Source organism: Pleurodeles waltl, chromosome 3_1, assembly GCF_031143425.1.
Source record: "Pleurodeles waltl isolate 20211129_DDA chromosome 3_1, aPleWal1.hap1.20221129, whole genome shotgun sequence".
Classification (NCBI taxonomy): domain Eukaryota; kingdom Metazoa; phylum Chordata; class Amphibia; order Caudata; family Salamandridae; genus Pleurodeles; species Pleurodeles waltl.
In genome coordinates, this window is record NC_090440.1 from 1,273,670,443 (window position 1) to 1,273,695,939 (window position 25,497).

Below are 25,497 nucleotides of genomic sequence, written 5' to 3' on the forward strand. Positions count from 1 at the left end.
CATTGTCCAAGAGGGCATAGGAGGGGGGCAATGGCAGTTCAAGGTAGACAGGGTAACAGAGTGGGACACAATGGTGACAATCAGAAGAGTCTTATTTCCTGGCGGGGGTCTGGGCAATAGTCTCTGGCTTCTGCCTGAATCGCAGAGAACATTTGCCGTGTGGTTCTCCTTCTGCAGGGGGAGGGGTGCTGGTGGCCAGGTGGTCCTATGGCGGGGCCTCCTGTCCACTAGCAGCAGCGGAGGTGGAGGGCTGTTCAGTAGTCTGGCTAGTGTTAGGGGCCGGCTGGTGTGCTACTGCCTCCCTCATATTGTTGGCCATGTCTGTCAGCACCCCTGCAATGGAGACCAGGGTGGTGTTAATGGACTTCAAATACTCCCTCATCCCCAGGTACTGTTCCTCCTGCAGCCGCATGTTCTCCTGCATCTTGTCCAGGATCTGGCCTAGCATATCCTGGGAATGTTGGTATGCTCCCAGGATCGTGAGGAGTGCCTCCTGGAGAGTCGGTTCCCTGGGCCTGCCCTCCCCTGGTGCACAGCAGTCCTCCCAGCTTCCCTGTTGTCCTGTGCCTCTGTCCCCTGAACCGTGTGCCCACTGCCACTTACCCCAGGTCCCTGATTGTCCTAGGTTTGTGGGGTGCCCTGGTGTCCCTGTAGTGGTATACACACGGCTGAATGACGTGTCCTGGGGACAGAGGTATGGGCCCGCTGGGTGGGTGCTGTGGTGGTGTTTCCTGAGGGGGGAGGCTCTGTGGTGGTGTGAGACTTTGCCTGGGTAACCGACTGTCCGGAGGAGCCTGATGGTCCAGGTTGGTCATCCTGACCCAGGAGAGCAGAGCTGCTGTCATCACTGTGGGCCTCTTCTGTGGGGGGACTGGATGTTACTGGCACCTCTTCTCCGGTGACATTGGCTGGGACACCTCTGGGAATGCAAATGCAGTGTTGTTGTTTCTGTATATGACATATTGTGCATTTGTGCATGGTAGGTTGCCCTCAATGGTTGTTATTGCCCTGGCAGCTTTGCCTTGTGTGAGTTGTTATTTGGTGGGCTAGCTGATTGTCTCTAGTGTGCATGCTGTAGTGATAGGTGTCCATGCAGGGCTGTGAGTGGTGTCCATGCAATGGTATGGCATACTGGGCTTGGCATTGGGATGAGTGGGTTGTGATGGTGGGGTGTGTGGGAAGTGGTGGAGTGATGGGAGTAAGGGTAAGGGTGGGGGTATGTGATGGCATGCAGGTTCGGTGGGGGTGATAGCAATAGAGCGTTGACTTACCAGAGTACAGTCCTCCTCCTACTCCTGCCAGGCCCTCAGTATGCAGTATTACTAAGACTTGCTCCTCCCATGTTGTTTGTTGTGGAGGAGGAGGTGGGGGTTCACCGCCAGTCCTCTGTACTGCAAGCTGGTGTCTTGCTGCTATGGAACGCACCTCCCCCGTAGGTCGTCCTACCTCTTCCAGATGTCATCCTTTGTTCTGGGGTGCTGTCCAACGGCATTCACCCTGTCCACGATTCTCTGCCATAGCTCCATCTTCCCAGCAATGGATATCTGCTGCACCTGTGATCCAAATAGCTGTGGCTCTACCCAGATGATTTCCTTCACCATGACCCTTAGCTCCTCCTCAGAGAATCCGGGGTGTCGTTGTGATGCCATGGGTGTAGTGTGAGTGGTGTGGGTGAAGATGTGTCGGGTGATGTGTTGGGGTTTGTGATGTGAGGCGCATAGGTGGTATAAAGGTGATGGTGGTATGTGGCTCTGGTTGTGTGGGTGCTCTTGCTGTCTCTCTCTGCTAGCAATTATTGGTATTCGTAAAGGGTTGTGGATAATCTGGGTGTGTGTTTTATAGTGGTGTGAGTGGGTGGGTGTGGTGTGTGTATGGGTGTCAGGTGTGTGTAGTTTGAATTATGCAATGTGGTGCTGTTTTGTTAGTGTGTGTGTATTTTGAGCGCAGCGGTATGTACCACCAATAGTTGACCGCCATTGAATGTCCGCCGTGGTGATTTGTGGGTCATAATGTTGTGGGCATTGTTCTGTTGACGTAACTGTGTGGGTTTTGATACCGCCAGTTTATCACTAACCTTTGGGCTGGCAGATTTGTGTGGGTGGCTGTATAGTGACGGATTGTTGTGTGTGTCATAATATGGTTAGCGGATATGTGCCACGGCGGCGGTATGTTGGCGGCAGTCAGCATGGCGGTAAGTGGGATTTACCACCAATATCATAATGAGGGCCACAGTGCCTGAGAGTAGAGACTTAACAAGTTTCAGCACACTAGGCTCCCAGGAACAATTCTGTTGTTTACCCCAGGGGTAAAAGAACAGTCCAGGACTGTTCGGGGCTCGTGTGACTTCAATATTGCACGACATTGACCCTGAAGCATTGTCCTATGTAGATGATATTTATCCCATGGATGATGAATTACTGCAACATCTAAGACTGGGAGCCCACATTGTTGTGGGATTTGCCGAATTCGGTTATAAATTCAATTGAAAAAAAACAAAAGTAGCCTTCCTTAGTGTCCAGTTTCTGGGATACAAGTTATCAAGTGAAGGAAAGAGCCTAGCGCCACAATTCTTAGAAAAATGCATGCATTTACAATCTCCAAATACCATTAAAAAAAACTCCAATCACTATTGGGTTTCCTAAATTTTGGCAGAACTTACATTCCAGATTACACATCACACATAAAACCCCTATATGACTCAATACGTCCTGACTTTTCCAGTAAATTTTGGACAGTCGAACACACACGCATTCTCAGAGCCTTGCAAACAGACATACTTGCAGCATTACACCTACCCACAAGGGACAATAAAAACATCTGGTCATCAGAGTAATTGCTGGTGCCATTGGTTTCGCCTATGTAACTTTCAATGAGCTTGAGATGGTCCTGATTTCATACAAATCACATTTATATTCAGAAGCAGAACAACGCTTTGCTCTCACTGAGAAAATTCTCACTGCTGTTCAGATGGCTGTCATTAAAGAAAGACCACTGGCCCAGGGGAAACGCATAATTGTTGTATCTCCAATTCCAACCCTTGAAGCTGTTACCAAAGCCAGTGTTCCAAACGCTAAAGCATTACATCCACGTTGGATTCAATGGGCAACGTCTTTGACAGCCACAGATGTTGACTATATCTTCGACCCAAAATTACAAACTCAAGAATTTTTGCAATATGAACTAGAATACCCAGTTCCAGCAAATATATTACCTATTGATCAATATCAAAGAGTCATGTACACTGATGGCTCAGCACAAACTGCAATAGGCACAAAACATCAATACTCCGCTGCTTGTGCAGTCGTAAGTGGCTATATGGAGGGTAATACATTTTATCCACAACATACAGTCATGTAAACCCAAGGTGATTGCACTGCACAACTAGCAGAGCTAAATACTCTGGTGATGGCACTAGAACATACGGATCCTGCACAGCTAACACTGATTGTTTGTGATTCGTACTATTGTGTCCAGTCCTTCAATGAATGCCTGCATTACTGGCGCCAGAATGGGTTCAGAGATTCCAAAGGCAACACCATCAAACACAGGCTTCTGGGGGGGAAGTAGCAGATCTGAAGAAAACGCTACCAAAGGTCCATGTTGTACATACACCTGAACACCAGTGCATTGGAATTCACGTTGCTGGAAATACACTGGCTGATAAAGCAGCCAAATCAGCAGTAGCTACGGCTCCTGTTGCTGCAGTAACCCATTCTAGAATGAAACTGGACAATGACATATGGCTTGCTGTGAAAGCCACGGCTGAAGGCACACCCTTTTCAAAGGCATTCCCGCTAAATATTCCTACGGAATGGGGTGCTTCCTTAATGCAGTAAAAATACCAGGCATGGGAGTTCGAGTAATTCCCAATACAGACCTATGACCAGAGTTGATTAAAGCAGCATACAAGGGGGTTAAATCTGCCTATGCTGGTGTGGCGGCTACAATATCATTATTACAAGCACGTTATTGGTGGCCAGGTATTTACAAACAGACCAACCAATATGTACTTTGTTGTGACATAGGCCAACAAATCAAGGGTTCCACCATCAAACACACACCGCAGACACCCCTCCTATTCACCTAATTTCAAACAAACCTTTACAATGTGTGTACTTGGACCACTGTGGTCCCCTAACACTAAACAGTGCATACAAATACATATTAACTGCTGTCGACTCTTGCTCCAGATTTCTCAGGGTGTGGCCACAATGCTCAGCTGATGCTCAGACTGTCATTAAAGATTTGCAAGTCTTTATCCGCACATATGCAGTTGCGGCTTTCTACTCGGACCTTGGCCCTGCTTTCGCCTAAAGGGCATTCAGGGACACCATGGCTTCGTTAGGGGTCCAACTCCATTACTCGTCTCCATTTTTTCCTGAGGGAAATAGTGTTGTGGAGTGACAAAACGATGATTTAAAGCAATCCTTAACAGCCAGAGCATTAGCCTCAGGACGTAGTTGGCTTAATCACCTGTATGGAGTCCAGAAAGCACTTAGTAATCTGCCTAAAAAGTCCCTGGTGGATCGCACTTCATACGAGTGCCTGTTTAGAACTCAATTGTATGTTCCAGATCTTGATTGTCCTGGCGTGGAGACGGCAGAAACGTCTTTTGACATTAATTAACGTGTCACTGGCAGAAATTACAACAGTTCCGTGACGACATTGCTACTGCCAGGGCTGCCTACGCAGGAATTGAGGATGGACCAATAACAGCTGGATTCCAAAGGTTGGGGATCTAGTACGTGATAAAGTAGCTGTGAAAAAGGAGTTTGGTCGTTCTTATCGTGCACCGGTCCCAGTCTTGGGAATACACGGTACCAGAATTGTATATTTTGTTTCTATTTGAAATACTTCATTTTGGCATTATGCCCTAATAGCATACTATACAAAACATTACAATAATACATATAAATAAATATAAGCCTATACAATTTGATCTTAAAATCTGTAAAAACAAAATTCTCATAATGAGAAATAAGGACCTATCAATCCACCTGATCATCTTTCACAATCCTTAAAACCTGTTCAAAAATAAAAACACCAATTAAAACTTTTGTACCCTCCTACCTCCTTAACCAGTAATCATTCGAGTTTAGATTCTGTGTAGGTTGTGGGAGCTGACCAACTCACGATCCTCATAAAGTGACAGGGTCAATGCTTTACTTGAGCCCTTGAACTTACTGTAGAATCTCCACCAGCCTTATCCAGAGCCAGAGCGCTATCTCTTCTAATCCACACACCCAGAAGAAAACGTCTCATAGTATACACTAAAGTCTTGTCTGTGCTTGTACTGAAAAAGCACAGCGCCTCTTGATAGTCCCTGATCCCCAGGGAAAGGCAGACAGGCCTGAGCCATCTCCACCTTGAGGCTCGGTGCCCAGGACAAATGATAACAATATGATTAAACATTTCGGGCATGGATTTACACAGTGGGCATAAGGCAGATATCTCAACACATCACCACGAACTGTAGAAAGAGTTTACAGGCAAGCAGCCATATCTGAATTGCAGATATAAACTTTTTGCCCTTGGTGGAATAACAAAGTTTAGGAGATCTTCAAATTTGGGCAGTACTTTAAATTCTAAAAATGTTTCTGTAAGATGACCCAGATCAGCCCTATGCAGTTTAAGCTCCGTAATGTACTTCCAGTTAGCTGCCTTAACTATCTGTTTGTCTTCTTTACGGATTTGATCTGGCTGTTCCCATAGTGCTTCAAACTTCAGCTTTTTAAACCAAGCAAAAACAAAGCACAACTATGGAACTTTCATCAAATAACTAAGACAAGCACTATTAGTGTCCAACTCAGGGGTAGACCAAACTCATACCCAGTTGAGAAGGGGTTTTAACTGTACTTGATCGATCACCAGTTCAATACCCATGTCGTATCTCAATTGGATAAGACGGGTACTAGTTGGTATGGCGGCTAACGCCCTAATAAAATTGTTTTCGGCCACCTCTATCCTAAATGTATTGGCATACCCCCAAATTTCTGCACCATATATTGCTGTGTTAAGGGCCTTAGCCCGGTAAGCCTCAATGGCAGGTGAGAGAGAGCGAGTACTTGTAGCTATGAAGAAGCAAAGGATGGGATTCAATCTATGTGCTAATGTTAGGGAACTTTTTACTCCTTGTGGGTCCCAACTTAGTTTTGAGGACAAGGTAATAAAATTCTGACACCCTATCAAGGTAGGAATCACCTACTTTTATGTTCCTTGTTCTCACAGTAGGATTTTCAAAAAGCATATACTTGGTCTTGCAGCAATTTATCTCCAGCCCCCTTTCTCTACAGAAAGACCCAAATTTTAATACCAAATTTTGCAGCCCCATTGGAGACTTGGAAATTAACAGTGAACGTCTGCAAACAGAAGGATAGGGATTTTCCCACCATTGATGGAAGGAGAATCATTAGTGCACTGGCTAAGATATTTGGTGATATCATTCATATATAAAAAAAAAAGTATAGCGGCCAACACGCACCCTTACCAGACCCCCCGGTTTATTGGAATTCTGGCTGTCACTTCTCCTTGCCGAACCCATCGGACCTGGGCATAGTTCCCGCTATGTAGTCTGATCAAGATGTCAACTAGAGTACTAGGGGGTCCCATCTTCCTTAGGACTTGCCTCAATTTGTCACGTGGAGTTAAGTCAAACCCAGCTTGAAAATCAACAAAGGCTATATATAACCTCTGACGGTGGAGGAAGACATGCTTCCAGTACAATACTGAAAACCTAAATACCTGGTCAATGGTACTTGGCTTGGGTAGAAACCCTGCCTGCAAGGTAGAAAATATCTCTTTGTTGGCCACCCAATCTAACAGTTTGTCAAGCACCTGTTTAGCAAATATTTTTTTGAGATTATCCAGCAGGCTAAAGGGGCGATAGTTGGCAGGGCATCTCGCATCGCCTTTTTTAAATAGAGGAATGTGGGCCCCTTTTCAGGTGTCCGGCATTCTACCACCACTAGCTACTGCATTAGAAAGAAGGTTTATGTACCTACCCCACACTCGAGGTTTGGACTTGTACAGGTCACCATGAATGCCATCCAAGCCGAGAGCTTTATGAGGTTTCAGACTATCTATAGCTTCCAGCGTGTCTTCCAATGAAAAGAAGTTTCGAAGACAAGCTGCCTCACTAACCTCACCCATAGTCAAACACGGGATCTCTGCCTCTCTGGTTACGGTAGAGACTTCTAGAGGGCTCACTGTGTGTTGCAGTGGGGAACCACCAGGATCCTCCCCCTTGCCAATTTCACTCACCGAATATAAGGCACCAAAGTATTCCTCCCACTTTTCTGGTGCAATATTACAGCATCTTGCAGTCCCTGTTTCAGCACTTCCATCTGATATTATAACCCAGAAGGCATGACTGTCGCTTAACTTCAAAGCCTTATGTAGTTTATGCCAGTTATCTTCATCTCTTTCTTTCCTTGCCACCCTTTGAGTCTTCTTATATTTTGCTTGTGCACACTTAGTGGCTGCTTGATTACATTCTTTTATGGCAGTTACCAGTGCCTGCTTAGCCCTTCTACAATCCTGATTAAACAAATGTGGATGTTTTACTCCTGAAGATGTTCACTCAAAAAGATAATTTTGAGTTTGTCAAACAGCAGACTATGGGTTTGTATGAAGAGATTATAATCAACTTGCAGATCTTCAATTTCATCTAAAAACAGTACAAACCACTGGTAGATCTCATCATGCGCTTTCCTTTCGGCTAAGTCTCTAGCCCCCGTTAATCGAAGCCGAGTATTAGAAATACTGGGCTCCAGCAGGGCTGAGTATTCTCAACTGGAAGACCTAACAAAGTTCCCTCCAATAAGCAATACAACCAGTGGGCAGTGATTACTCTCAGTGGTGCTAAGTACCTCTATATCCACCAAATCTGGCCATAATCGCACATCCATCAGGATATAGTCAATAGCACTCCTCTGTTGCCCCCTTCTAATTGTGAACGCTCATGCTTGATCCAATTTTGTTCTCCCATTATAGGCACGTAACCCATGGGCTGCCACTATTGCCACTATCTGTAGGGCCGTATGGGAAAGATGGCATGTTGGCCTGCCAACCAACTGTGGAATACCCCATTGCTCATCCTCTTCCCTGATTACCATATTAAGAGCAAGACACGGTTCAAATGAGGTGTTAAAATACCCTGCCACTATTAATCTAGATTTACTTTTGTATGTTTCCACTAACTTTTCAAGCGTGGCCAGAACGGAAGACTCCCTTTTAGCTGGAAATGAATGTGCATACACATTTAAAATCACTATGGTTAATCCCTTTGGGAATCGTAAGCTAATACCCATTAAATCGAGGGATTCTATCCTCAGAAGTTCATGCCTTCAGGCTATGTCATTTCTCGCCAAAATCATAAGTTCCCCCAATGGCCCAGCCCATTTTCCTTGGAGGTGAGACCTCCACACTGTAAGTGGTAAATCCTCTAACGAAGACCTTATTGACAGGCCATGTCTCTTGGAGCACACAAACATCATATTTCCCTATAAGAGAGCTCCACTCTTTGTCAGCCACCTTGGGGTACACTCCTGCCACACTCCAAGTGATTAGTGATAAATGTGTCCTATTTTCAGGCACCTTATCAGGCGAAAAGCCCCTTTGCCGGTCACCCACAGGTAAATAGGAGTCCTCCCCTAGGGGTACCTCTGAAGATGAGTTGGTAGCATCTGATTCAGGAGGTGTAGAAATTCTCCTGTCCAACTGTATCCCTGATGGACCTAGTCAGTCTACCTGATCTAACCTGGTTAATGGATAGTAACGATTCTGAGTGGGTACCCTGAAGGTGGTAGGGTGTGTACCCTGAATTAGTGATGATCGATGTAGGTCAGGCTGGGTATTCCCAATCCCCCTTGGTACTGGAGGATAGAAAAAACCCAGGGGTAACACTCTGATACCCCTGTTCACTTGGCTTTTTACACTAATCAAATTAAACAGGGATTGAACACATCTAGGTTACTTGAAATTCACAATTATGCAATCCCCCTGAGAAACATTTGGCGTTGGGCCCATCCAAGACACCATTCGGGTAGTGAATATTTCCTCACAGAGGACATGTGGCCAGCCAGACTGTATCCTAAACCAATGTGTGACTTTATTTAATAATGAACTATGCGATTCTGTAGATCCTCTGGTTAGCCTTGGGACATTCTCTTAGATGATAGTATAGGGGGTGCGCTCAGGGGGAATATTATTACGCATGTCAGAGATATCTAAATACGAACACTCAGTCCCTGTTTCCTCCGGTCCACTAACTGGGTCTCCTGCCCTTTCCACTTCGCCCTCACCTAGCCCACTACTTGGGCGTTGGGAAGATCCCAGAGTCAGTTCATTAATGAAAGATGGTCCTCTTTCTTTACTTATTACATGGTGAGTTGACAATTCCTCATCATTACCTCTCTGATTAACTCTCTGGGTCTCAGGGGTTCCACCAGACTCTTTGGTCCAGTCACTACGTCCCTTCCTAGGGTAGGTACGGGAATCTCTTTTGTCGAGGGTGGACTCAAAATGTTTGAACTTTGCCTCTATTGAGTTAAGTCTCTCGATTAGGGGCTGCTATTTTGAGTCAAGAATATTAAAAAATGTTTCTTCCATCTTTTCAAATATCACCCGCTGAGCCTGCCCGGGTCCCTGCCACATCCCGTTACCTGCCCCCTTTTTTGGGAGGATGAGTGTAGAATAGGGCTGCCAGGTGCTTACTACATCTTAAGTGTTTATGATTCCTTACGTGATCTGACCGTGTCCTCTTATCACTGATTGCCAACACTTCACCTGTACTATGGGTGGGTAGGAACTAACTCCAGGGCTCCCAGCTCTAAAGGATTGTGCTCTTCCCATAAGACCTGATCCAGCTCGTCCACACCCCCATGGTTTCCGACTGCCACTGAGTCTGCACAGGGAATCACCTCACCATTTCCTCCCCTCCCAGCCAGCTCTTTGTCATTAATAACGCCTGGTAATGAGAACCCAAGCACACCCAAGGAGGAGAATGTAAGGAGGATACAGAAAGCCGACACTCCGCCAACTCAATTTCCTTAGCAATTATCCCCACAGCCCTTACTATGAGTGTATCCATACTTGATTTGCAAGGACCTACTTGGCTTGTATGATTCATAGGCCCTGAGGCAACTTTGCTAGTAGTCTTACAACTCAATGTCTTAGCCCTAGGCATGCTGCAAGATGAAATGAGAGTCCCCTGCAAGCACTCTCCAGAGGTTCAAGCTCTTAGCTCCTCACGACTTCCCTTGGCTCGTAAGATTGCAATTGTAGGTCAAATACGTGGGCCCAGCCCAGCCTCTTCCGGGCGATGACGGGCAAAGAAAGGCCCTTTCTTGGAGGCACATGCCCTGGCGTGTCCCACACATGTACCACGCTGTGGGATGTGGAGTTTGCTATGTGCACCTCCGGATGCCGAAAATGGCAGTAAGCAGCTTCCCCTGCCACCTGGACTGCAGGGGGATGTAGTGTGGCCCCCGTTCACTTTGCCAAGTCCCCCGCGCTGTGGGATCCGGAGTTTGTTATGTGCATCTCTGGGCACCGAAAATGGGGGTAAGCAGCTTCCCCTTCTGCCTTGACTGCAGGGGCATGTAATGCGGCCCCCGTTCTCTTTCCTGGGAAGGACTTGAACTGGACTGGAAGCCAAGAGGGCAATCTGCTTTTCAAGTGCACCATCTGCACCTCCCCCAGCAGCAGCAGCAACAACAGGCTGCAGTCACCTACTCCAAGCTACCAGAACTGTCATTCTAACACTGTTGCCTGGTGCTAAAGAAAATCGCTTTGTATCTATCAACAATGTCATGTTACACCATGTGTCCTATCTTGCACAGCAGACCAAGAGGAGCAGCCATTAGTTACCAAATCCCTCTCACCACTGGCCAAGATGTCCAAGTTTTGAGCAGCAATGCTGACACCTCTCCGAGCTTGGGGAGGGTGGAAAATGATCTTGTATTAGTTCCACTAACATCTGTTAGAACAAGTAACACAGAGATTGCTGATCGATTTGATTCAACTTCTACACATACGTATGCCGTCATTTACAGTGAATCACCATGGGAGACCCCTCCCAGTTATCCTACAAATACGGCTCCAGCTTTTGCACAAAATGCTTCTGGATGTTTTGCCGACATCAATGACACCTTCTCCACCTTTGGATCGGCTTTGTTGTTACCTTTTTTCTATTAATACATGGTCATTACCTTCTTGAAAGATCAACAGTTCAACTCGTGGATGAGGTCCTAAAACCCCATTTTTCTTCTCACAAGGTCCGGAGAGACTTGTCTTTCATGATCATTTCTGCCATACCAATTCCTGATGGGATTGTTTGGGATAGAGTAACATTTGATATATACGGCCCCACAGAGGTCATTCAAATACCATATGTGTTTAAACTTGCCATGAATGATGTAATAATACCCAGAGTTGTTTCTGAAGACTGGGATGTAAAAACACTTGATTCTATGATGATTGAATTGCAGTATTTTACTGTATTTGAAAGTGAGGATGTTTATCAATCTAAAGAGAATTATGGTGCCATGTTTTGCTAAAATTATTATGGACACCATTTCATTCATAGAGTGAGTACCCCAAAGACTTTTTAATTACACACAATGGGGATATTGTCCGACTCCACCACAAGCGAGCTCTAAAGCATATTCTGAAAAATGTGCATATTTTTCTGGGCATAATGTTAAAAATGCTGCGTCATATTATTTCAAATTGCCATTAATGGAAACTGTACATATATTATTGACAGATACAAAATTAATTTATTCAGATTCCTTTGTTTCCCGGTTGGCTATGGAAGGGTATGAATATTGGTTGAAGTCGATTGACTTAAAAAGTGTGTGGGGAACAAAAAAATAGCAAATTAGGGGGAAGGAAGCTTTATTCAGAGCATGCCTGATACCTGTTTAAATGATATTTTTTTATGAAACTGTACAACAGACAAGTTGAATTAAGGAATTGAATGTGCCCAGTATTCCTGCACCTGCCAAATTTTACAAATGGCAAAAATATATAAATGCAACTGAAGATCAGCTCGATGAATGGGTCCAGAATGGCACGTTTAATGTCTAACTTTCACGTCTTGGCAGGTAGTTATTGTGGCCAGTAGATACCAACTGGTGGCATAAAATTTTTATAATCCAACTGGGGTTTTAGAACAAGTAGGCTGGACTCTAGCTACACGTCATCTGAACATGCATTTATAGTAACAACATACAGTGTAGGGAAACTATGCCAGCAATGGTTGACGATCTCCTCACTAGATGCTGGTAGAGAACACCTCGGTCTCTTGTCTAATAACATTGACTGACAAGATTTCCTGTTAGGCCTCAGAAAACAACGGAGAAAACACTTCTCATATGCAGTCTGTAATGATATTTGGAAGCTTTCTCAACAAGAAGCTGCTGCCTGGTTAAGGCAAATAGATCAGGAAAACTTACAGAAGGCATTAGCTGTTGTAGATAATGGGATTAATACCCTGTTCGACCAGATATACACCTTAAACAACATAGTTTCTTCTGCAATAGATATAATACAAAGTGGAATGTCTTCTGTACACCATGGACAGATCCAACTAAGGTCCATTAAGCAGTTAGGTTGGACACTACAAACACTGAAGGCAGGTCACTTTCCCTGGCAACACGTTAGCACAAGGGACATATTTTCCACACTTAATTTAATGCGACAACAACAACTAATGGCTAAGAAAGAAGCAACTTATGTCATGTTAAATATTGAGAAATTACAAAAGTTGCCTTTTATTGTGGTGAAAATACCATCTGCTGAGTGATTAAAACACGGGTTATTAATCTGCCTATTTCAACACTTCAATTCACGTCCTGCTTGAAACACAAGCCAGTAGGCAAGTAAGAAATGCTAGTAGGTAGTTACATCCATGAGGTGTGGGAGCTACCCTTCTCATACAAATGTCTCAGTGACATTAAAGAGGTATTTCTTAGCAGTAGTGAATGCAAGACTTCTGTCAGCCATTCAATGGTTTGCAAACAGCTGTCCTTGCACGGGGCGTGTAACGCTTCAGCAGCAAACTCGGCTTGTTATCTGAAGGGAGTCCCAGTCCCCTTGATTAGACCTGCGTTCCAGGTGCTCTCGAACGGCAGCTATGTCCTTCTCAATAGTGAAATCTGTTGTGGAATGTGATTCGGAATAGTTTATGTCGTTTTGGTCTCTAAGATTGTTACATGCTGCGGGAACATACTTTTTCCTCCTAGACGACAGAGGAAAGTAGCTGAGATTTGGGGTGACATGTAGCAAACTTTTGCGAGTCGCAAATGGCCGATTCGCAATTTGCGACCCTGCAAAATCGGAAATGGGATGCAAAAATCCCATTTCCGACTCGCACAATGCGACGCGAGCCATTACCGACTCGCAAAATTTGCGACCCCAGTTTGCGACCCGCAATTTGGAAGTCGCAATTTGCGAGTCGCAAACCATATGCAATAGCAACTCACAAATTGCGACTAGTCGCAAAAAGCCCATTTTGCACTTCCAATTTACCACTAACTCAGAGCAGGTGGTAACCATTACCAAAGTATAAAAGGAGACCCAGAAGGCATCTGGGTTACTCAAGATGGCAGAGATATACCTGATAGCAGTGAGGAGGAGACCCCACGCCGCACAGCAGAGGAGGAGGAGGAGCCAGAGACAGGAGAAGATATACAGAACAAGGCAGACACTTTTCCAACGAACTGAGGAGGAGATTTATGATAAATATAGACTCAGCAGCGCAGCTATACTAGATTTAATAGAATTACTCAAACCACAGCTACAACGCCAGACTGTGCGCGGCTGCGCCATCCTTACGCATGTGCAAGTGCTATGTTCACTGCACCTCTTGGCCTCGGGTAGCTATCAGGGGGTCATTGCTGTGGCAGGGGGTATCCCAAAGTGCACTATCACGGTTCTTTAGGGCATTCCTAGACTCCTTACTCACACACATGTCCAGTTACATATACCTACCCAGGAATGAGGCAGAAATCAACAGCACTAAGTTGGAATTCTACAGGATTGCCAACTTCCCCCATGTCATAGGGTGTGTAGACGGGACACATATACAAATATGCCCTCCTGCAAACCTGGAATATCTGTTCCGCAATAGGAAGTGTACCCACTCACTCAATATTCAGGTAGTATGTGACGCCCATTATGTTATCACTGACATGGTAGCCAAATTTTCAGGGAGTACACATGACTCTTACATTTTCAGGCACAGTGGGATACACGAACGCCTAGAACGTGGGGAGTTTGGAGGCGGATACGTCCTAGGTAGAGCTGAATACACCTTGCAGACATACACACAGGTCAATGTGGAAACCACCCATGCCCAGCTATCATTGTACTTTTTGTGCCAAACAGGTGACAGTGCATATGCACTACGACCATGGATCCTTACCCAGCAATGAGAATGAGAGGCGATACAACAGTGCACATAAAAGGACCAGGAATATCATTGAACGTACCTTTGGACTGCCGATAGCAAGGTTCAAATGCCTCCACAGAAGTGGAGGTGCCCTCCAGTATACTCTAATAACAGCTTTCAAAATCGTTGTCGCATGCGCTATACTGCACAACATTGCCACCAGACGTGGGCTACCTCTCACCCCTGAAGACCCTGATTCTGTGGATGAAGAGCAAGAGCCACCACATCGCCATCATGGGGATAGGAGCATCGCAAATCAAGGCAGACTGAGACGGGAACACATTGCAAACCAATACTTTGGAAGGTACGTGCTAACTTTTACCATACTCACCAATGTAACACACAAAGAGTCCAAGTGTTAAGTGGAAAGAACAAGTGATTTAATAAGGGCAAACAAAAAAACTATTTACAAATGGAACAGTTCAGGGGCTTCAATAGTCCACCTGGCAGGGGACAAATTGACGTCATGTGCCCCAACCCCAGGACTGTGTGGAGCTCAAACCCTACGGCGGGTTCGGCCAGCATGGCTGCTACTAGGGGGGTCAGCAGTGCCCTGCCTTGTGCTTCCACTGCGAAGCACCCTGGTGTCACCGGCAGAGACATTGCTGACAGTGGAGCCCTCCTCACTATCCTGTGGCGTGTCGCCTGTGCCCCTGGCCACATGCCGTGCCTCCATTAAGTCTACAGCGTGGCTGAGACGGCCCAGTCCACGTGCCACGTCACTGGCAAAGTGGCCCATGTCCACCTGGAGGCTGACCGTGCGCCTAGACAGACCTGTTGTGTTCACGGCCAGCCTTACAATTGAGGATGACATCCTGTCTAGGAGGTTCAGCAGCTGGGGGTCCCTACGCCGTGTACTCTCTGTCTGCGTTAGCAGTCCTGCCACTAGTTGACGCATGGAGAGTGCAAGGTCGCCCATGTGTGAACTGATCAGTTGCAACTCTGAATGTACTTGCTGCATGCTGTTTCCATGATTGCGCTCCATGCGCTGCAATGCCCCGGTAATCCTCCTGTTTTCCTGTGTCTGCAGGCGCTGACCCCGTAGGAGTGCGGCCTCAGTTTGTGAAATGGAGGCATCCCCTGACTCTGCCTGCCGCTGTGAGGATGGAGTTCCACGTCGCCTGCAACGCGGTGGAGGCCCTTGGACGTCTCCTGTGGCACTTTGGCTGGTACCTGGTGCAGGCTCACACACCACTACTGCAACAGGTGTTTCGTGAGGGGACATGGTGTCGGTGGTGCAGGTCGCAGTGGTGGCTGGTCCTGTTCCCTCGCATGTCTGCTGGCTGACCAGTGGCCCCTGGCTGCTTGGGCTGGTGGGGGTGTCTTGTGGGAGACCTGAGGGACATAGGGAACACACTGTCAGTATCTACTATCTGTTATCTACTTCCTAATAAACTGTTGCCTATGAACTGCCTACTTGACTACATTGCCCATAATGCACCATTCTGGTGTTTGCTACTCCGAAATGGAACTATTTTGGTTGTGCATGCTCCTATGTACTAGGTGGGTGGGGGTGTGGCATTAATGAGGGTACATGCATGTCACATGGTACTCACCGGTTGATGGTCCTGGCTCAGATGTGTCCAGATCTCCCATCCTGCATACAGCCTCAGGCTCAAGGGTCTCCTCTACCCTTTCCTCCAGGGGTGTGGGTGGTGGTACTGCTGATGGTCCCCCTCCTGTGCCTCTCATCTCCCGGAGCCGCTCTGCCACGCTCTCCTTGGTCCGGGAGTGAAGGTCGTACCACCTTTTCTTGAGTTCCTCAATACTCTGGTGGCTGACTCCCAGGGATCTACAGTCTTCTTTTCTCTGTCTCTGGCACGGTGAGGGCTGCCCTGCCAAACAACTGGTCATGGTGCTGACAACACTCCTCAGTCAACACCTCCAACTCTTTTTCAGCAAACTTCATTTTCCTCTTTCTTGGGGTCTCTGCCATGGTTGCTGGAGCTCTGTGTGTTTGCAGTGCTATAGTTGAAATGTGTGTGGTCCTCCCTCCTCCAGGGTGTATTTGTAAACTTCCTGGCTGTGATGTCATCAACATGTGCCAGGAAGTGTTTTCCAGGGTGTTCTGCAGCACCTGCATTCAATTTTCAGCACAGTCGCAATTAGCGACACCCACTCGCAAATTGCGTGTCCGTTTTTTGCGCGGTCGCAAAAAGCGACCTCGCAAACAGCGGACTCGCTATCTGCGGTGCGACTCCATTTGCGAGTCGCAAATTTTCCTCGCGTTTTCTTCCTGCATTGCAGTTAGCGAGTCGTAAATTGCGAGTTGCAAAGAGTCGCATTTTGCGAGTCGCTAATTTTTCCCCACCTACATCTGGCCCTTGGTCCCATATCGCTACTTCAAATGTGAATTTTGACAAGTTGAGCAGACTCAAGACTTTATTGTTTCAAAAACATGTGGCACTCACATCTACACATGAGACCTATGAGCCTCAGGTTTCAAGGTCATCAGCACAGATACAGTCCCTTTTAAGTACCAACTTTCCGAGACACTTTGGTGAGCTCATAGGACAAATAATGAATGCATCCAGTACTACTGGAATCCCAAATTTCTTTAAGGCTGTTGGTTCTGGTTTTGTTCACACTTTCTCCTCTATATTCGGCTTAATACCTTCAGCCACCCACTCAACATTCTCCAGTATTTTTGGGGTATTTCCAATAACTTTGGCTGTAATAGGTGGCATTTTGCTATTGCTACTTTTTCTGCGCAATGGCTGTCCCATCACAACAAGAAGAACTGAAAGCGCTTCCACCAGCGTAGCTGTGTCGTGAACACATGATGCAGTACTTTGCAGTAATACTCTTGGAGCAATTGGAGTGTGACTGGTCTCTGTCATTCAGACAGGTTTTGCATTGTGTGCAGCCCATGTTTCGGTGCCTCTGGTGCACGTTCAAACATACACTGAAAGTTTGTCTTTCTACGCAGTGCTTGCTTTCATTGGACGCTGATCTGTTGATATTCTTGTTGAGGGCTCATTACCAGACATGTGTGTTGAGGCTGTGTTTGCTATGGGAAGCTGCTTATGAGTTGCCCTTCGTGGAGGATGCAGCTCTAAACTTATTTATGGGCACAACATGGAATGCTGCTGCCTTGGTTGGAGCTCAGGCTTTGAAACACAAATGCTCCTTGGCTTTCCTTGGCGATGAACTTCCTACCTTACCACCTGCTGAAGTGGAAGATTTCCTGTCTTCAATTATCCCGGATTCAATTGGCAACTTCCAAAATGACTTTTACTTTTGAAATTCGGTCTTTTTAACGCAGAGTTAACATTTAAAATTTTCCTTTTTTACACAAGCTCAAGCGTCTTTCAACTTGTCATTATTGACATTTTTATATATACATCTAAGGTTGGATTTTAGTTGCTTTTATACATAATTAGTCTTTGAACCACCTTTGAACTGGCAAGGGGAGGGTGTTGTGTAAGCATTTTAGTTATAGCTTCATACATGTTCTTTTAGCAAACTAGGCATGCCGCTGTGCACTTTAACCTAGACGTATTTTATTCAGCTTCATTTTATTATTTTAACAATAGCTACATTTGTGGTCTTGTTTTATTTTCTCTATCTAGCTGTTCTTTGCATAGGCCAGCACTGCGTTTATAAACAAGACATTCTTTCACTCTATGCTTTTCTCAAGGCTGCAGTAAGATAGGTTGCCGGCAAAAGTGGTACGCTTTGTCTCTAATGTTCACAGAAACATACACACTCTTACGTGGGGATTCTTTCTTGGAACATCACCTGTTTTATTATAAAAACACTACTTTGATCCATGTACGTTAGAGGGAGATTCCAGCCAGATGACCGCAACTGTATACTGACTGCTGAGTGCTTTGCTACAGCTGCTTATGTAGACTACAGGCCTCTTGCTCAAGTATGAGGGATGATTTCTTCCCTGGGGAACCTGAAGGGCAGAATTAGAGCTTAAAATGCTGTGCTCTTACATAGCCTAGGTAGGAGATATTCTTAACGATTTTAGTGACAATATGATAGCGTAATTTTTATGTTTCACTCTCCTTGTCACAATTTTAATCCTGTCATGCTTCATCGTCCTAGTTATTGCAATACATGTTTTATTATTTAAGATGCAGTTACTTCAATAAAACCTGATTGAACTATACTCTGCCTCTGATGGTACTTTCATACGTGAGACTAATGTAACTGAGAGAAACGGATGAGATCTGAGTGACCACAATTTCCATGATGAGTCAATTGTGTCATGCGCTCGGTTGCCCAATCATCCCTGCTCTTGGGTGGAGATGAGGCACTGCTGGTTAGCCGGAGCAAAACCTGGATTAGGCTGACAGGTGTCACCTGTAGTGGGTTCAGACTCAGTCCCCCACAGTGCAAGTGATTCTGCCACCCAAATCCAGTAGTCTCAGTAGGATAATGAGAGCCTACATGACAGGACCACAACAGACCCTCCCAGGGGGTGGGGGGACAAAGCCAATCCCGCGATGAGGGCACAGGAAGGGACCTTGGGGTGCTGGGGGCCTCTGATGAGGCTTCCGCCTCACCCATGACCTCTCAATACAAGTAAGGGCCCCAGGGTGGCTGGGAGCCTCTGATGAGGCTTCCTTCTCCGCCTGTTCTCTGGAGCACACTGAGTCTGGCAGGACGGGGGCCTCTGATGAGGCTTCCTCCCTGCCTGGGCCCTGACAGGGACTCGCCTACACCAGATCTGGTGCACGAGTCAAGCAGCCTGGGCTGCAGCTTCAAACAGGCACCAAAGTGGATGCCTGCCTGTTCCCCAGGGGGCACTCCTCAGAGTGTGTTTCGCCCCGGGACATGCTAGGAGTGCGCTTGCTCCTGACCATACTCTATGGTGTCCCGGGGGCAGCGCATCTCCAACGTGCTCGGACTGTTAGATCCCTGGGTTGTGGTGGTGATTTCTTTGGCCCAGCAACGTGCTTCTGAAGTGCAGGGGGCAGAACAAGCACAGCAACTCGTTTCCAAGTGCAAAACAAATAAAGTCAAAACCGCTTCCGAGGCGCTTTAAGATAATTAAACAGAGCGCTCTCCAGGCGCTATGTAATTACGGTAAAGTGCTCCTCATGTGCTCTGGCAGATGATGTCGGGGGCAGGGGCCACAGCACCCAGCCGCTGAGGGATGCAACAAGATGGAGCAGATGGGGTAGGGCCCAGCAGCAGGCCAGCACAAGATGGATGCATGCAGTTGGCAGTTCCTCTTAGCGACCCATCTGGTCACAGCTCAGCAAAGCAGCAGCAGTCCAAGGCGGTTCCTGGTGAGTCCCTCCAGCATCATTCTGTGTCCAGTTTCAAGCATGTTCTTTTTCCAAAGGGTTCCCAAATTGTGGGGAAAAATCCCCATGTGCTTGAACTCAGTTTTGCCATGGTTTAACAAAGGAGGGGAAAAGAGGTTCTAACCAGTTACAACTGGTTCCTGGAGTGTCCCCTCTCTCCTCCAGCACAGGCTCCAACTATCAGTTGGTGGAAAACGACCCTTTTGTCCTCCCCCTTCTCTCAGCCGAGGAAGACCATTCAAAATGCTCATTCCCCTTTGTGACACCTCCACCCTCCGTGTGTATAGGCTGTCTGAAAAGTATGCACAGAGTCCAACTGTCACTCTGCCCAGACGTGGATTGGAGTCAAGCAGCAAAGCACCAAAGTCAAAAGCACAGAGAAATGCTCACTTTCTATAAGTGGCATTTCTGTAATGATAATAAAAAAATCCACCTACACCAGTAAGCAGCATTTCTCACTACCAATACAACCATACCAAATATGCCTACGCTGCCCCTCATAAATCAGATAGTACCCCCTAGACATAAGGCAGGGTATTTCCAATGCAATCCTATGAGAAGGCAGCACTCACAGCAGTGAGAAACCAAATAGGCTGTTTGTCTCCACCAGGACAGGCTCCACTACTAGGCACATACATCTGCAAACATAGCACCCTACCCATAGGGCTAGCTAGGGTCTACCTTAGGGGTGACTTACATGTAGTAAAAGGGGAGTTCTGGGGATGGCAAGTAAATTTAGATGCCAGGTCCCTGTGGCAGCAAACCATGCACGCAGGTCCTGCGCTAGCAGGCCTGAGACATGATTGAGAGGCTACTTCAGTGTGTGGCACAAGCAGCGCTTCGGGTCCACTAGTAGCATTTAATTTGCTGGCCCTGGGTATAGAGATACCACTTTACCAGGGACTTACAGGTAAATTAAATATGCTAATCATACCAGCTTTAAAAGGAAGAGTGCCTACACTTTAGCACGGATCAGCAGTGATAGAGTGGTCAGACTCCTAGCTACAAAAGCAAGAGATCAGAAAAATAGGAGGAAGGAGGCAAAAGGTCTGGGGATGAACCCGCAAAAAGGGCCAGGTCCAACAAATACTGACTAGGAAACCATCTCCCAAGTATTGTGAGCCTACCAAAATTCACCAGGCATGATGGGCCAGGTAATTACCATGGTGGGGGAAATCTAAAAGCTGCAGAGGGTCTACCACCTAGAAGTTATGCAGCAGTGGCAGGCACAAAATGTCATCCTGGCTTTCATTGCTGGGGTGCTGAGGGACATCAACACTGCCCTGAGTAGGTCTGAAACACAACATCAGGCCTCTTTGACTAATAATGACTCTTTAAGCCCTTTAAGATCTGTGGCTGATAGGGGAATTGAAGTCCTGCGAGGGGAAAGATATGCCACATACACCCCACCTTCTATAGCAGAGGACCCCCCGCAAACCTGGACTTCCAGACAGACATCCACAAGGAGCAGATGCCAAAACCAAACCCACTGCCAGAAATTGAACCTCTCCTGACATGTTTCCCTTCTGTGCCACAGATACACCCTGTTGACTGTTCTGAAACATATCTAAATTTTTCTAAGTTGCGAGGACACTGGACTTGTGTATCCTAATGGTATAGTAGCTACCCTCAGGATTTTAGCCACCATGACTGAACCCTTAACTGTTTACTTGTTATGGATATTGTTTTACTGTTCACAATAAATCACATTTAAACACAGGTCCTGCATAAGTGTCATGTATCAACCATGTACAACTGTTATGCATGGCAACTCAAGCATCAATATGTCCTTCTATAATTTACAACCTTTGTTATGGGCATCACATGTGGACTCCATCAGCAGGAGACTCATTACAATAGGATTGTAGAATGGACAGATTGTTGAATGCTACATCTACATACATTTAATTGAAGATATGCAAACAGCAAATAGCACATACTGTATAACTAATAGTAACATCAGAATTTTTGCTAAGGTGGCAGACAATGCTAAACTACAGGATACAGAAGTTAGGGACATGTCAGTCTTCTTACACGCCAGTAGGCATACAGACTGGTCCTTTGTATCACCTGTTAAAGCCTTATCACATACCTATTCCTTAGCTTACTAATAATCATAACCCATGATACAGACAGAGACCAGCACTGATGTCTGCAGTCCAAGGATCTTTCACTTACAATGGTCACATACCTGTGGGCTTGCCACTCACCTATGTCAGTTCACAGAGACATGCACATTAGTCTGAAAAGTAGGATCATGCTGCCAGCTAGTTTCAAGGTAGATTGCATACAGCAGAAATCATTGTGATGGTAGAGGCTATGGTTCTACATTTTCAAATGTGTCAGGCACATGTCCACTTCTCATGTCTGTCTGCAATTCCCATCTCCTTATGACACTGTCTCACACTTGCCAAGGATGAGGAGCCAAACTGGAAATCAGCAAATCTGTGATTGACAGAGATAAGAGATAGGACACAGCAGATAACATTCCTCAATTCAGACAAGTGTGACTTTTGCATGTGCAAAAACAAAACATGACACTCTAGACCACTGTGTCTGTACACAATACAAAATGATAGTCTGGATGCACAACGCATAGGCATTGGTGTTCCCCACAACCTCATGAGAAATTCATGTGAGGCTGTCATCACAAACAGGAATGTGACATGGCATATTTACGACACTCCCTCTGAGGTGTAAGGAGGTGTCCCCTTTGTCATGTCTGAACTATACATTGGTAAATGTGATGTTTTATCAGGTTGGACATCTTACATAGTGAAAAGCATGGTGGTTCTATGGAATCCTATGTCATTTAATGAGGCTCACAATTTGGGTATGCCACATGTAGCTATTTCATCTGAAGTATTCAACATTGGGAATGTGATGAACAGAGTCATATGTTAGGTATGTGATTGCAAAGCAACATGCTGTAGTTGAAGATAAAAAAGTTTACTTTTATGAAACATGACTACTGGTGATGAACTGGGCAAGTGTGGATTAGGGGTAGGCATGTTATTGTCTTGTCAGTTAACAACATTTTCTAAGGATGATTTTTGATACACAGTGATGATCTGTTTAGGGGGAGACTTTTGTTTTGATCCAGCAAATTCATCTTGTGCATGAATGGTTTGTGTTACAGCTGAATAGATGTAATGGTGATGTAGTGTTCAGATGGTTGCCTTGTGTTATGGTGATACTGTTTTCATATAGGATTGTTGGAGGAATGTAGTTGTAACATGATGTAGGCTCTAAATGGTTCCTACCTAGGGCTTTATTAGATATAGATGAGTTGGTAATGTTGTGTACTGTGTACTGTATGTGTATGTTACGAATGTGATGACCCTCTCTCTCTCTTTCTTTCTCTGCATCAGCATCGGCAGGTGAAGGAGATGGGGCACAGCTGAGTGGGGAAGCTGCTGGCCACAGGAACTGGAGTGCTGATACCACCTACCTCAAGGGACTCAATGGCCCAGAGGGCAAGGGGAGTGCCATAGAGGAGATAGGATCCATGTCTTCATCTTTGGAATCCTCCTTCAGTGGCAATGGCAGACCCATATGGGACCACCCCTGCATCATCTCAGTCCGCCACCCTATTTCCTACTACCACTCTTCCTGTAGCTCCCCACCCAGTTGACCGTGCCTGCTCACCCAAGAGGGTGGGTGTCTCCTCAGTCACAGGCACCTCTGCCCCAGCCAGTCCTACTGCCCTCAGTTAGGAGGCTATTGACCTCCTTAGGTCCATCTCTGTGGGTCAGTCGACCAACATGAATGCCATCCAGGAACTGGCTGGCCTACAGAGATCCTTTCAGGCTCTGGCCTCCACACTGACAGCAGCCAGTCACCCTTTGTCTACCGTCCCCCCTCCACCTTCTTCTTCCCAATCCTGAATCCCCAGACGCAGCCCAAGCACACAGACAGACAAGCATGCATCCACCTTAGCATCCAGGGGTAGCTCTGTCAAACACAAGCACCACAAGACACACCACCAGCATGCACACAAGCAACAGCCACCTGCACACACACAGCAACAGTCACAACCTGCCCTGAAACCCCCACCACCCCAGCATCATAGACAGCACACCTGACACACCTGCAGACACCACACCAACATTTACAGATCCAGCCACTACACCTGTCCTACCCACAGACAGCACAATCACGGGTAGCACATCCACCATACCTGCAGTCACCACACCAACAGACATTCTCTCACCCACCACAGCATCCCCCAAGACCACCAACCCCCTCCCCAAGACACATAAACACTCTCACTCATCTACTGAACAGACACTCACCTCCCACAAGCATACCTCGCACAAACATGCATCCAAGACATCCACACCAACACCTCTTACAACCACTCCATATCCCTCTACACCGAAACCCTTTTGTTATGACCATCCTCGTGTATCTAACAAAGCTTTCCTTTCAGAGTAGGTTCTTTTCCCTACTCCTCTCCCCTGTGACACCCCTAAACTTGCTGTGTCCCTCCCCAAGTCTGACCCTTCTACCTCCGAGACCTCCCCTGACCCCTCTGCAGGTTCCCATGCCTCTCCTTCTGCCAAGAAGACTACCACTCCACCTAAAAGCCAACCCTCTCCTAAACCTAAGTCCAAGTTCACCCACCAAGCTAGCTCCAAAAGGCCTCCCTCTAAGACCTCCAAGACCTCTAAGACCTAAACTCAAATCCCCCCACCAGATAACTCCTGAAGTGCCTGCCTGCCCCAGAGATGCCCCTACTTGTGAAGGTTACATGGCAGTCAAGAGTCATGTTTGGGGCACCCGTATATGCACTGTGCGCATTGTTTCTTTTTGTGTGTGAGTTGTACTTGGGTACTTTCTTCTGTGGGTCCCTGCCAAGTGATTGGAGATGGTGAGGTTATGTTGTGGATGTGACGTGTTGTGGTGTTGTGTGGTACTGTGTGGGTGTGGGCCTGTGCAGTGTTTCTGTGCTTACCTGTGTGTGTTTGTGATGTTTGTGTGCCTGTGTGTGAGTGGTGGCCATGGCATCTTTGCTGTGTATATGCAAGTGTATGTGTGGCTTTATGTGTGTGAGTTATTGTGCAATTATGGGTGAGTGTCACCCTTGCACCCCCTTCCCGAATGTATGTTTTGTGAGTGAATCTACAACAGTAACAGGTAAGTGTGTGTACTTACAGGTGCTGTCAACGTCGCAGATTCTGTAGTCTTTGGGTGAGCCGGAGCAGCGGAAAGAAGGCTAGTTCTAGTTCAACGGCAGCTCCAGATGAGGATGGCTTCCTGAAGGTGAGTATCTTATTTTATGCAGTTGGTTTCCGCCTGGGTTTCCATGATGGTGTGACCCCGGCGGGAACCTTGGCGGTGTGCAATCTCGTAATCTGACCGGCGGAAACATGGTCTCCGCCGGCCTGCAGGTGGCTACCATCACCCTTGGCGGCCAGACCACACTGGTGGTGCAGGCAGTGCTTTGGCTGTATTCTGCTGTGAATACAGAAAATATCATAATTTGGTGGTCTTCTCCACCAGCCTGTTGGTTGTATGACTACCACAGACAACATGGGGGTCATGAGACCGCCAAAGTCTTAATGAGGCCCTATATTTGTTCTTTTCTCAATTTGAAAATCTGGCTGTATTATGAAATAATCTCTTCTCTGATCTTAGTTTAAAAGGAATGCCAAACTTTATCAAGAGTTCAGACGCCTTCATTTTATCGAAAGAAGTCAGTGATATGACTTCTCACCTTGACTACAAATTGCAATCAGTCAAAAATGCATTATTGAAACTCCATCTAACTAGTAC

The 25,497-nt window shown here is 46.4% G+C and overlaps 1 long non-coding RNA gene across 2 annotated transcripts in view; it reads left to right on the forward strand.

Moving 5' to 3' along the window:
• The window catches only part of LOC138283344 (uncharacterized), a 338,849-nt gene that overhangs the window by 113,896 nt on the left and 199,456 nt on the right, over window positions 1–25,497 (forward strand). The gene's annotated exons all lie outside the window — the stretch shown is intronic.